The 14,405-nt window shown below is 41.2% G+C and overlaps 1 long non-coding RNA gene across 1 annotated transcript; it reads right to left on the reverse strand.

The window, feature by feature from the left end:
• Positions 1–1,823: 1,823 nt before the first annotated feature.
• LOC133385912 (uncharacterized) lies at positions 1,824–13,780 on the reverse strand. The gene is made up of 2 exons (XR_009763010.1): positions 13,347–13,780; positions 1,824–2,374 (listed from the first exon to the last, which is right to left on the reverse strand). It is a non-coding gene; the product is annotated as an uncharacterized LOC133385912 (long non-coding RNA).
• Positions 13,781–14,405: the final 625 nt, after the last annotated feature.

Below are 14,405 nucleotides of genomic sequence, written 5' to 3' on the forward strand. Positions count from 1 at the left end.
TGGGGAAAAAGGGGGAATTCTTCACGTGGGACCAGAAATAAACTATATGTTGCAAACTTGACGAGAAAAAAAAGAGCTTACTTGCAGACATTCTCTTATGATGCTGAGGGCTTTTTCTATACTATATTTAAAAAGAAAAGTAAATTTAAACCCTGTTATCGCAGCAGAGCACTAACAGCCTCAAACTTATTAAATCGTACTAGAAAAACAATAGATGTTTAAACTATGCATCGCATTAATGAAATAAACAATTACCTTCTAGAAGGTTAGAATGTGTTTGCAGACTGCGGGGGGGGAGAAATTTAAAAAGAATTTTAAAAAGTGCTGGGGAAAAATGCATCCTTGCAAATAATTGCTGTGGGCTAAACTATACTCTGTTTAAACTATGCAACACATTAATGAAATAAACAGTTACCTTCTAGAAGGTAACTGTTTATTTTAAAAAGAATTTTAAAAAGTGCTAGAAACAACCACATGGCCTCAAACTTATTAAATAGTGCTAGAAAAACAATAGATGTTTAAACCATGCAACACATTAATGAAATAAACAGTTACCTTCTGGAAGATTAGACTGTTTATTTTAAAAAGAATTTTAAAAAGGGGCTAGAAACAGCCACATGGCCTCAAACTTATTAAACAGTGCTAGAAAAACAATAGATGTTTAAACCATGCAACACATTAATGAAATAAACAATTACCTTCTAGAAGGTAACTGTTTATTTTAAAAATAATTTTAAAAAGGGGCTAGAAGCAGCCACATGGCCTCAAACTTATTAAATCGTGCTAGAAAAACAATAGATGTTTAAACTATGCAACACATTAATGAAATAAACAATTACCTTCTAGAAGATTAGATTGTTTATTTTAAAAAGAATTTTAAAAAGTGCTAGAAACAGTCACATGGCCTTAAACTTATTAAATCATGCTAGAAAAACAATAGAAGGTACTCACCAATTGCCTGGTAAAAGAGAGATCCTGGGCTGTGTATGCTCTTTTATATCATCCCACCTAATGTATGCAGACCTTGGCTTTGTGATTGGTTTACACTACGCCCTGGAGAACTGCTATTTTTTTTACCTATAGAGAGCGTCCTGTATTGGCCATTCCAATACCAGGTGATCTCCTATAGAATCATATGACCATACCGTGTGGTCGTGGCCATTTTTTTTTCTCCAGGCCCATGTGGTTGCTGCCATTTTTCCCAGGCCTTTACGCTGTATGGCTGGCTAGTTTCTAGGATGCCATGCAAAAACCACGTGTTTTACAAAAATAACCATGGATACCTGCATCCTGAAAAATTAGGTATCTTTGATCTGTGATTGGTTCCACAATATTACAGGTATGTTGCAAAGTGGCTCTTTTTTGTTGTTAGGGGGGTGGGGGTGTTATAACTGAAGCTCTCTGGTAAGCCTGAATTTAACACAGTTCATTCAGATTATACAGTATAAAAACCCTACATCTTACAAGCATGCTGCATGCAGGGGTAGCTTCTTTAGCTCACGGGTAACCCTATATTTTAGTTTTCAGAGATTTACCTAGAGGGATATAAAAAACAGATCCTGTGCATTTATTCTGTTTAAACCGTAATCTCCCCAGTTTGAATTAAGACCTAGGAGAAGCTGACCATATAGGATTAAATCCTAGGAAGCTGCTCATGGCCACCATCCATTTTATTTATTTACTTTTGGCATTAAAGCAGAAATGGTGAGGATGATTAGCTCACCCCTGTGAGCCCTGTGCTAATTTAATCATTCATGTGTTTCACAGGAGGAGTCATGTATTTACATCTTTATTTTTAAAAAAGAAAGAAAAACACACTCTGATTCCAAAAGAGCGTTTTATTCAGAAGATTCATTGAGAGATGTAAGAAAAGTTTTGTAACTTCTGTTCTTAATAACATTTAAAATGTGGCTTAGATATGACTGGTCAGTGTCTCTCAGTATCTTTTCAACAACTTTGACAGACTTCTGGGAACGGCCTACTCTAGTAACAAGATTTAATACTGCATCAACAGTTGCTTGCATTAGAACAAGACAATTCAGACTGTATGCTGCTAAGATAACAACATGGAGCACACTTTTAAAACAGATCTTTCCACATATAATTCTCAACATTCTAGAAAGGACAGGATTTGTCCAGTTCAGACAGTCATGTCTTTTCTGAGATGGGGCCTGAATTAGGCACCCCTCACAAGAATTATACATATTTTGCATTAAACAGTGCTTCAAATGGCATACACTGCTGCTCTGACAATGCATTTCATTGCTGTCTTCCGTTTTCTTGGTAAAATATTGTCTGTTTCATGGGTTTGAATGCCAAGGATGCTTCTAAGGATGAGATGCCTGGGATAATTTCTTGGCAGATCTGCAGAGTTCTAAAAAAGAAAAGAAAAAATTAGAAAAATCAAACACATACCTCTGTTTGTTTTTATAATACACATGCATATAATCCCTCTACAAACCTGCATGTGAATGTTTTCTATTGATACCGTCTTCCCTCCTATATTTTGCAGTTCTCCATGCATGTAGTTTACATTTACAGTTGGCTGTTCTCTTCCTCTTTTAGCAGTTTAGCTGGTGAAAAACATTCTTCTTCATCAGAATTTGTGCTAATAAAACGCTTTCGAGGGTTAGGTCTCTCTACAGGTGGCGGCATAGTTAATTCCGTAGGACTCAAAGGGGTGCTGGCTGGTTCCATGTTCGATCCTTAGAGCGTGTCTGGGCATGCAAAATGCACTTCTGTACCAGGTCTCTCCATCCCCTCTCCTGATTGGTTAGGGATTCAAAACCTCCCCCTAATGGGTGATGTAGCTGTAGAGGGGTTACTTATCCCTATTGGGCTGTTCTGGAGAGGTGGGGTGGAAATGGACCCCTTCGGGGTCCATTTCTGGCCCCCTGATTTCACTTAGGAGTTTTAAACCTCTTCAGATTGGTCCCCAGGCATCCACGTGCTCGTAGAGGGGTCACATGCCCCTATAGGGGGCAGTCTGGAGAGGGGGCAGAAATGCACCCCATGGGGGTGCAATTCCAGTACCCTGCTTTCAACTTTGGGGTTTTAAACCTCTTCAGATTGGTCCCCTGGAGACCACATGCTCATAGAGGGGTCACATGCCCCTATAGGGACCAATCCGGGACCCTGTTTTGAGTAAAAATACGCCCATTGGTCCAGCGAGGACCATGTGCTCCTGGGGGGTCACAGGGCTACCGTTTCTGGGGTGGGGCACGAGGGCTGGGGCTTCTGGGGGACAGGATATCTGGTGAGATCATCAGGGGAAATGGAAATTGCGGGTGGGCCTTCCGGGGTGGGCCTTCCGGGGGGCTTCCGCTGACATCACCCATCAAACTCAAAAGGGGCGTGGCATAGCGGTTTTGACATGAGGTGGTCTAGTATTACTACTCCCACCAAATAGGGAGTCCCTGAAAAAAAAAAAGATTGAACATATTCAGTGCTCACCAGGGACAATGGAAAATTCAGTATCACCAGAAAGCCAAGAGTGGAGGCAATGAATTGGCGTGCTTGATCCCCTCTCATTTTATAGTATCCTGAAGGAAGTTAGGTTGGCTGGGACCCTGAACAGGAGCATACCTGTTTAGGGGTGAGGAAGTACTGCAATATTTTATAGAAAACCCCACTTGTCTACTTAAATGCCATTCACAACATTCCATTTCCCTCTAGCAAAATCAAGGTTAACCTTAATGAGACTGCTAGGTAGATTGGATCAGGTTTGATTATTAATAGCTGGAATCACAAGGAGGCAGGGACCAGGATTGACTCCCACTTGAATATTGTTCCTACATTTTCCCATATAAGTGAGTGGCTATTTTTTAAGAAACTGGTGTGCAAGTGTGCTTTCTCCTTCTTCCCATTCTTTCCATCTTTTTAGATTGTGAGCCTGAGGCCAGGGTATGTCTTAAAACTCATTTTTAAGCTGTCCTGAAATACCTTTTGGCAAAAGGGTGGGATATAAATGCCATAATTCAGGTGTAGCCTTCTAGATGTTGCTGGATTACTTCTCCCATCATCCCTGGCCCTTTGCCATGCCTGCTGGGTCATATGGGAGTTGTAGTTTGGCAACATCTGGAGAGCCAAAGATTCCCCACACCTGTAAAATGCCTATGGTAAACATCAAGTGCTATGCTTGGGGACAACATAGCACTGAGACAAAACCTGTGACATCTGGAGATCAGCCATCAACAACAGATGAATCATGGGAAGGAAAAATGCTTCTGAGACAGCACCAGCCTTGTGGGAATATAATATCCCAACAAGAGATTTAGAAGGAATATTTTCACCATCCTGGGTGAAAAGGAGGTTTTTGTTTTTTAAGAAAAATCTCATCAGAGCCTGGGAGCTGGGTGCCATTTGGAGAAGCAGGAGGCAAGGGCAAGTCTGCTCTGAGCACAGCCATAGTGGGTACAAGGCTGGAGAGTGGAGGAGGAACAGTAGGGAATGGACTAGAATTTTCAATTTGCCTTCTCCTATCTATTAAACACCAGTTCTTGAAGATTTTAACCCTCCCTATCACCATATAAGAATTGCTCAAAGTCCTGCTGGGGATTTTTTTATTTGGATCATTTCTATACCGCTTAATTGTTGTGCCTAAAGGAGTTCTTTGCCATACATCTGCAACTTTAAAATGGCACCTATAGTCATAAATGGTTTAAGAATTGCATCACAATCTAAAGAATGGTGGGATTTAAACAAAAAAAAACATATCTACAAAGAGGACCAGGATAAATGATAACTGTTTTTGTTTCTTCAAATTCCATTCTCCAGTTTAGATTTGGTCTAAATGAAGAATCAATTATGCTTCAACATTTGGTTAAAAGGTTAATGGAACAACCACTTTAGATTTTTTTAAAGCTGTATAGAAGGCTCTCCTACATACATAAAATGAAAGCATATAGAGAGGAATTGATCCTACAGAGAGGAGAATCCCATATGATATAAAAGCAAGCAATTTCTTCCTAGACTGAAGTATGGATTGTATTTTTAAACAAATCTAAATTGCAGATGGTAAAGCTCAGACTGAAGGAGGAAGAATCCTTGTTATACCAGGGGAGCAAAGCATATGTTCCAGATAAATGCTATAAATAGTTGCAACTGGGTAATCCTATGGGACATTTCTGCATAAAGAAAAGCAGCAATAGCAATAGCCAATATATATGTGTGGATGTTTTTCCTCATTGCTTATATCCATCTAGCGGCAGCACATTTTTCTGCTTATCACATGTCCAATGTTTCGTTCAAAATAAAGCTAATTTGCATTGGCATAGAGACTTAACTCACTGGTGTATTATTACTGTGTAAGCAGGTGTAGAAGCAACTGAAAATAAATGCTTGCTGATGGAATCCCAGCAGGGTTTCTGATGAGTTTTCATTTTGTTGAACCTTACCAATGAAATTACCGCATAAAAAGCTTTGCTATTAGTTCTTTGCCTGAAAAATCATTTAGCTACACCTGGCCAGATTCATGGCAATTATACTAACTATGCATAGAAGCCATACCAAAAAACTCATCCACCTTTTTAAGAAATGGCCTGGAAATCTGTCAGTGTAATAGTAGAAAATGACACAACTATGCTATGAATAATAAAAGCAAATTCTTACAAACAAACAAAAGTGGAATTTAAACCAAAATCAAGTACATTGGCTGCAATGAAATAGCCAATATTTAAAGTGTGAATTATTTCAAATAATATGTACTGATTATTAGTATGTAATTGTTTAAAATTCCTAAAAGTATATATAAATAAAAATACTATACTGTATTACAGATTCCAAAGAATACCTGGAAAATGCAGCTGGGAGGAGACATTAAAGCAATCCAAAGTGCACAAGATAGCTTGGAGCATTTTTAGCAAACATATTCAAAATAGGTACTAAAACTATTTTGGAAAATGAATCTGTTACACAAAGAGAACCAGGTGTAACAAATCAAAACTATTATTTTGATTTCCTTTGGAGTGATGAAAGTGCCATTCAACCGCTTAGTTAATGTTTCCCCTTTTGATAACAGAAAGAAAACATAAACAACGTGAGTATTCATACTGTACTGAGGAAATGCATGTTGATATATTTTGAATACAAGGGTTTATCTTGCCTAGATCATCCCTAACACAAAGCACAGAAGATATACTCATAAAACAGTGTTTTTGAATGCAAGTGTTTATCTTGCTGAAAACATCCCTAACACAAAGCATAGAAGATACACTCATAAAACAGTGTTTTTGTTATAAAAATATAGAAATAATGGATTTTAAGAGTTTCTGCCTGCTCTGAGAGAATGCTGTTTCACTGTTCATTGTTCAGTGTGTCTGTAGCTGTGACCTTGTTTCAGCAAAGTCAACAGAAACATTTTAGTAACTTTTCAGTGTGAAAGAACAGAGCATAATTACCCCCACCTTTGGAATGTTCATGAGTTGCCAAATGCTTGAATCCAAAGTGTATATCTGCCTGTAAAGAATCATGAATGTTTCAGACCTCACAAATGACATGAGTCTATGTGAGCTCTCCGCTTTGCAAAACATATAATAAAGGGCCTTGGTTGGCTATTCTGAGTCTCTGTTGTTTGAGTGATTGGGTTTTCTCAACCAGCAGGAACGAATCCTAAATTCTAGTGTAACAGTTTTGGCTTGGCAGCCAGGAGTCCTTCTGGTTAACCTTGCGAGTGTTGGGGCCGCGCCGGAGAGCTGAGGGTTAGAGCGCTCCAGGCCACCTTTTGGCCTGACCCCAGGGCTGGCGGACGGAGAGCTAACACTACGTGAGTATTAATTAAGGACTCCCATTAAAGACTCAGACGAACCAACGCCTTTCATCCGGACGCGGATTGCCCCTCACAACGGACTTTGGTAAGCATTATCAACGTGTGGGAGAGGGAGGTAAGGGAAAGGCCACTGCCCAGGGATCCTGTGGGACGTGGAATCCCCATCTCACCCGGTGCGTGTGTGTGATTGAGACGCAAAATTGCTTGCGAAGCGAGTGCGGAGTCTCAATTCACGTTTCTGCCTACCGCGAGGGAAGCAGCTGGAGAAAGACGAAGCGATAAAAGTGGTGTGTGCTTGCTGGGTCAGGGTTGTGAAGCAACCAGGTGAAAACCCCAAGAATGGGCGTGGGAACATCCAACAGGAGGACCCCTTTAGGTTTAGTGTTGCAACATAAGAACCGGTTCATGGGAAGATATGGGGAAGGAATGGGTCTGATAAAGGAATGAGGCTGTGTTGTGAAAAGTTATGGCCCAGCTGGGGCATAGGCTGGCCTAAAGAAGGAACATTCAAAATAGATACAGTGAAAGCCGTTTGCAAACAGACTCGAGAAAGTGGCTATGTGGATTCAGCTGCATATGCTGAGATCTGGTTAAACATGGTGGAAGCAAGGCCACAGTGGTTGCTCGAGTATGAATGCAAACATGAGAATAAAAATTTTAAAGTAATGTTAATATCCAAATCAGGTGGTCAGAAGCCCAATAAACCCTGTCCTATCCTCCCTGTTGAGGAGGACCCATTATTGGACACTCTCCAAATCCGTCCCCCGCCCTACAATCAAGCAGTGCCTGTTCCAGTAGTTCCTGCCCCCCAGGCAGTTCCTGCTCCCCGATTGCCACAACCAACACCTGTTCTCTCAGCACCTGTTTCACCCACTACACCAGCACCTACTCCTCAAGCATTACAGCCAATTCCTCAGTTTATTCCACCTGCAGCATTGTTGGAATATAGAAGATCAATAAGAGAGGGTAAACAGACTTTGGCTACTCCATTGAGATTAAGTGCCATACAAGAACAAATAGACAGGATGCAGCTCCAATTTGAGCAAAGCCTTCTTAGAGAAGAAAGTGAACGTACACTTCAGGGCCCACAGACTAGGTCCCGTACCCGGCAACAGGAACAGGAAAGAAGTCTTGATACCTTGGAATGTCCTATGAGGGAAGTGGTAGATCCTGCTGCACCTGCTGGTGCACCCCAGGCATATGTATATGTACCTTTTACCACTTCTGATCTATTTAACTGGAAGAATCAGACCCCCATCCTGAGGGAGGACCCTATAAAAATGACTGCCTTATTCCAATCTATTTTCTCAAGCCATAATCCAACTTGGGGAGATATACAGACTTTGCTACAAACCTTGTTAGGGCCAGAAGAAAGGTCCATGGTATTAAGCCAGGCAAGAAGGCAAGCAGAAGTGGAAGCAGGCCAACAAGGGGGATTGCCTGTAGCTAATACATTCCCTGATCAAGACCCAAGATGGAATAGTCGTAATGGTTCACCCCCGGCCTTACAGACCTATAAGCGCTTGATTATGCATGGCTTGACCCATACAGTCCCAAGAACAGTGAATGTTAATAAGTTATATGAAGTTCGTCAGGGAGTTACAGAAGACCCTCCTTCCTTTTTGAATAGGCTTTACACAGCCTTTCGGCAATATAGTGAAATGGATCCCATGCTTCCTGAAAACACCATGCTAGTAACCACGATGTTTATTGGCCAAGCAGCCCCAGACATTAGAAGAAAGCTTCAGAAGTTACCAGGCGCCCAGGCAATGCCAATAGCCCAATTAATGGAAGTAGCATACAAGGTGTATGTGAACAGGGACCAAGTGGAGAAAAAGGATTCAGAGAAGAGATGGAAAAAGGAGTGTACCATGCTAGCTGTTGCCATGGGAACACAATCAAAGGAAAGGAACAGGCAAGTAGGAGATAGGTCAAGAAGAAGGTTAGAAAAAGATGAATGTGCAAAATGTCACCGCAGAGGTCATTGGGCACGAGATTGTAAGCAAAAGAGGCCAGAGAATAAAGATGATAGTGATGGTTATATGAAGGGAGTTAAAAAGGTCTCAAACTCTGATCCAAGCCCACCATACACTCGGATTGCTGGATTGATGGGACAAGAGGAGGATTCAGATTGACAGAGGTCAGGCCCGCCCCAGGGAAGTCAAGAACCAACCATTCCCATTAAAGTTAAGGGGCAAAAATATGATGCTCTTGTGGATACTGGAGCAACTTATTCTGTTTTACCGGGGGCCCAGCCTGACATAATTAGCCCCTGTCGCACCCAGATTGAAGGAATAGGAGGGGTGAAGCAAAAACTACATTTTACCTTGCCACAATTGTTAGATCATGTTTAGCTGAGTCATTCCACAGGTTGGGAATGGGTTAAAATGTTAACAATTAGTGAAGGACACACAGCTGCACCAGATCACAGAGGCTGGCTATAAATTACATACAGAAAGAGCCAGGCTGTGTGGGGGGAAGTAGTAGGAGCGTCTTATGTTGGTGATTGTATTTGTTGACTGCACTTTGATAAAGATTTATGTTACTGGCACGAAGCTGGACTGTGTTGGAGCATTTCATTCCTGTTCGCCGACTTACTTGCACTGTTTTGGCTGTGAACCTCTGTGTCCTGTGCAGCAAGCTAATTCTGCCTTGCTGGGGCGGGGCACAAGAGCTCAACAACAATTAACCCAAGTGGGAGAGGATGTCATTGAACACCAGTTTCTTGTGTCTCCTCAATGCCCAGTAGCATTATTGGGGCGAGACATTCTCACCAAATTGCAAGCTGAAATAAGCTTTGAAAAAGATAAAATGAAAGTACGTATTCCCAAGTGTTATACTTCCACATATCAGATGTTACTTAGCAGCCCAATTGGAAGTAATGGAGGACAAGTAGCATTGCCAAAGGAAATCCCTTCCCATGTATGGGCAGCTCAAGGGAATCCTGCTCGAGCTAAATATTCTGAGCTAGTGAAAGTGAGACTAAAGCATGGAAGCTTACCTCAGGCTACTCGACAGTATCCACTGAGGAAGGAAGTTAGACAAGGATTACAGCCTTTAATACAGCAGTTTCTGTGAGATGGGTGGCTGAAAGAAACTACATCTCCCTATAACATGCCAATAATGGGGTTACCTAAAGCCAATCGACCAGGGCAGTATCGCCTAGTGCAAGACTTGAGACTTGTAAACAGCATAGTTGAAGGAGACCACCCTGTGGTGCCCAATCCCCATACCATTTTGACTCAAATACCCCCAACGTCCAAGTACTTCACTGTTTTGGACTTAAAAGATGCTTTCTTCTCTATTCCTCTCCATCCAGACAGTCAAAATCTGTTTGCATTTCAATGGGAGAACCCCCAAACAGGCAGGGTATGCCAAATGAGCTGGACCGTTTTGCCTCAAGGTTTCCTTGGATCCCCATTGGAATTTAATAAGGCCCTTTTAAAAGACTTGGAAAATTTGAGAGCTCAGCCCCAACACTGCCCCCTATTGGTTTACGTGGATGATATTCTGATATGCAGTGATACATGTGAACAGTGTGAAGCAAGTTCAGTGTCTTTGCTCAAAGAGCTGGGAGAAAAGGGATACAAAGTTTCCAAGGAAAAGGTACAATGGTGCCTCCCTGAAGTAACTTTCTTAGGGTATCAGATCAAGTATGGATCCCGTGCTGTTAGTAATGAGAGAAGAGAGGCAATCATGAGAGTGCCCCAACCAAAGAATCCTAAGGAGCTAAGAGCCTTCTTGGGGCTGACAGGCTTTTGCCGACAATGGATCCCTGAATATGGAGTGAAAGCTAAAGCACTTTATGAATCCCTGACAAAGACAGGCTTAAAAGATTGGAAGTGGAATGGCGATATGGAAAAAGCATTCAGAAAATTAAAATTAGCCCTAAGCCAGCCTCCAGTGCTCGCCTTGCCCAATGATCAGAAACCCTATAGACTGTATATTACTGAAAATGGTGGCATAGCTTCAGGAGTACTGACTCAGAAATGGGGTGAAACATGGAGACCCATAGGTTTCTACTCTAAAGTTCTGGACCCTGTGGCCAAAGGATGGCCATCATGTATGCGCGCAGTCGCAGCAGCAGCAGTATTGTTAAAAAAGGCTGAGAAAATTGTAATGGGAGCCCCTCTGGATATACAAGGCCCCCATGATGTTGCTAAAATCTTGGGCTCAAAAGCAGATAAAATCCTCAATCCCTCCTGCCACACACAGTATGAGCAAGCCTTAACAGGAAGACAGAATTTGACTTTAACAGTTTGTAACACCTTAAATCCAGCCACCCTTTTGCCAGAACCAGGGGAACTTTTGCACGACTGTTTGGAAGTATTAGAAAGAGATACATCCATACGTCCAGGATTGTCAGATGTCCCCCTCCCAGAGGCAGAACATGTTTTTGTGGATGGCTCAAGCCGCATTTATGAAGGCAAACGTCACACAGGAGCAGCAGTTGTTAAAAAGGATTCAGTAATCTGGACAGGCAGGTTACCTGGACATTGGTCAGCCCAGCAAGCAGAACTATATGCAGCTATAAAACCACTGAAATTATGGAGAGGGAGGAGAATAAATTTGTACACAGATTCCAAATACGTATATGGGACAGCTCATGCATTCGGTATTCTGTGGAAAGAGAGAGGCTTTATGGGAAGTGACGGCAGGCCTATACAAAATGGGGAACAGATTCGAAGTTTCCTTATGTCTTTGTTATTGCCACAAGAAGTTTGCATAATACATGTGTCAGCTCATGGACATTGCAAAGATCCATTTTTGAAGCAAGGAAATAATTTGGCTGATAAAGCTTCCAAAGAAGCAGCGTTGTCAGGAGAAACAGATCCTCTGCTGTGTTATGTAAAGGGAGCTTTAATACCAAATTTATTGCTAGAACAATTAAAACCAGTCTATTCTCCAAAGGAAGAAGAAAGAGCCATAGAGGCAAATGCATTAAAAAGACCTGATGGGTGGTGGCAAACACCAGGAGGACAAATTATAATTCCTCGGCCTTTACTGAGACATGTAGTAATTGCAGCTCATAAAGCCACCCACCTAGGGGGAAGCACTTTGGGAGATCTTTTGGTTCGACAGATAATTGCCCCTGGATTATATGTTGAAACTCAGAGAGCAGCTTCCCAATGCCCAATTTGTGCAGCATTAAATACAGCAGGACCAAAACCTCCACACCAAATGGGAGGCAAGGCATGGGCTTTCTACCCCTTCCAAAGACTTCAGATTGACTTTGCAGAGTTACCAAGAACAAATGGCTATAAATATTTGCTAGTGATTGTTGATCAACTTACAGGTTGGCCTGAAGCATACCCATGTCGAAACAACACTGCACAGACAGTGGCAAAGATTTTACTAAAGGAAATTATTCCACGTTTCATGTTGCCAGAGACTATTGATTCAGATCAAGGCCCTCATTTTGTTTCTAAAGTGGTACAACATGTGGCAGACTTTTTGGGAATACAGTGGAAGCTCCATACCCCATGGAGACTCCAATCTTCTGGTCAGATCGAGAGACTTAACAGGTCATTTAAGACCACCATAGTGAAAATCTGTAAAGAAACCAAGTTAAAATGGCCACAAGCTGTACCCTTAGCACTAACCAGACTTCGATCCACTCCAAGAGGGGAGACTAAACTGACACCTTATGAGGTTCTGTATGGCAGACCACCGGAGTTGGGGTTAGGTAAAAGACAGGGCAGACATTTTGTGGTGGGAGAAGCACAAGTGCAAGAATATGTAATTGCCCTGCAGTCTGTTCTCTGTGATCTCCATAGGTACGTCAGAGAGTTCCAAAGACTACCCCTGGAAGGACCAATCCATCAATTTCAGCCTGGTGACTGGGTTCGTGTGAAAAGTTGGCAGAGTGATCCCTTAGGTGACAACTGGGGACCACCACAACAAGTTCTTTTAATTGCCCACTCTGCAATTAAAGTTAGTGGAAACCCAAAGTGGATTCACACAGATCGTGTAAAGTCTTCTGCCCAACCAGTGGAGTCAAAGGAGTTATTGGAGCCCAAGGAGGTAGCGAATGACCTCCCACCTGGTGAGGGGAGTGACAAGACCCCTGAAGCAAAATGGCTAGCAGAAACAGTGCCTGGATTAGCCTTAAAGATGAGACTACGACGCATCCAGTGACCTTTCATTCCAGAATTAAAACTTAGAACTCTATTAGGCCTCACACAATAGAAGCAACATTTTTGCTGAAAAGTAGTAGTGATTTCAATATACAAAGCACATTTGTAGGGTACTTGTATCATATTGCTTTCCCCATGCCTTTAAGCACATTAAAATAGTACTTTAATATAAGTTTAAAACAAAACCAAAATTAGTAGTTGAACCAATTAAACATGGGTAAGATATCCATCATGTATACATACTCAAAAAGGTTTGTTTTTCTATCTAGCTTGCTGAACTTCAATGTAACCAGTATTCATTTAATGATGCACTTGTTATACAGAACAAAGCTTTAAATGTGTTGAATTCAAACAAGAAACTTTCCGTTAGAAGCTCCAAGTGTTCTAGAAATACAGATTAAAGTTACTTGGATATATTGTTATAATAAAATAATCAGACTTACCATGATTACAAGCAGGATAGATTCCAAGAAAAGTAGATTTGCAAAGTATAATCCATAGGCAAATAAAGCCCTAAAAATTAATTTTCTTCATGCTTTTGAGGGAGGATTTGTTATAAAAATATAGAAAGAATGGATTTTAAGAGTTTCTGCCTGCTCTGGGAGAATGCTGTTTCACTGTTCATTGTTCAGTGTGTCTGTAGCTGTGACCTTGTTTCAGCAAAGTCAGCAGAAACATTTTAGTAACTTTTCAGTGTGAAAGAACAGAGCATAATTACCCCCACCTTTGGAATGTTCATGAGTTGCCAAATGCTTGAATCCAAAGTGTATATCTGCCTGTAAAGAATCATGAATGTTTCAGACCTCACAAATGACATGAGTCTATGTGAGCTCTCCGCTTTGCAAAATGTATAATAAAGGGCCTTGGTTGGCTATTCTGAGTCTCTGTTGTTTGAGTGATTGGGTTTTCTCAACCAGCAGGAACGAATCCTAAATTCTAGTGTAACAGTTTGATTAATTATTTTACCTTTTATACATATGATTAGGAGGTGGTCCCTCTTCTTGCTTTGACCTGCAACATTCTCGCATCTATTTACATGATTTTATGCACAAATCTATGCATGTTTATTTGTAAGTAAACCTGCTAAAGTCAATGGGGCTCACACCCAAGTGCTCATAGGCCTTGTTTACTTAAGATATTAAAACGGCATTTTAAACTGAGGACAGAGTAATGACAATGTAGGTATCATACACCCTTTAGTCACATGACTGCTTAGAATGTGACAGCTGCCACATGCTGCAAAGATTCTAATCTTAATAGTGTTGACATGATTTATGTATGGCATCACATCAGGCTACATTCATCTAAATCTGAAAACACAACAAAATGCAAACCATGTATCTGGACAACCCTCACACATTTAAAAAGCAATAGGTTTATTCCTTCCAAATATAAAAATAGCAAACACATTATTCATAAACTCCCGTAAGTATTGTAAGGATGACCTGCTGGTGACAAATGAAGATAGTATCTTGGGGGTAAGAATTTTGTGTGCTACAAAA

The sequence above is a fragment of the Rhineura floridana genome, chromosome 5 (assembly GCF_030035675.1).
Source record: "Rhineura floridana isolate rRhiFlo1 chromosome 5, rRhiFlo1.hap2, whole genome shotgun sequence".
NCBI lineage: Eukaryota > Metazoa > Chordata > Lepidosauria > Squamata > Rhineuridae > Rhineura > Rhineura floridana.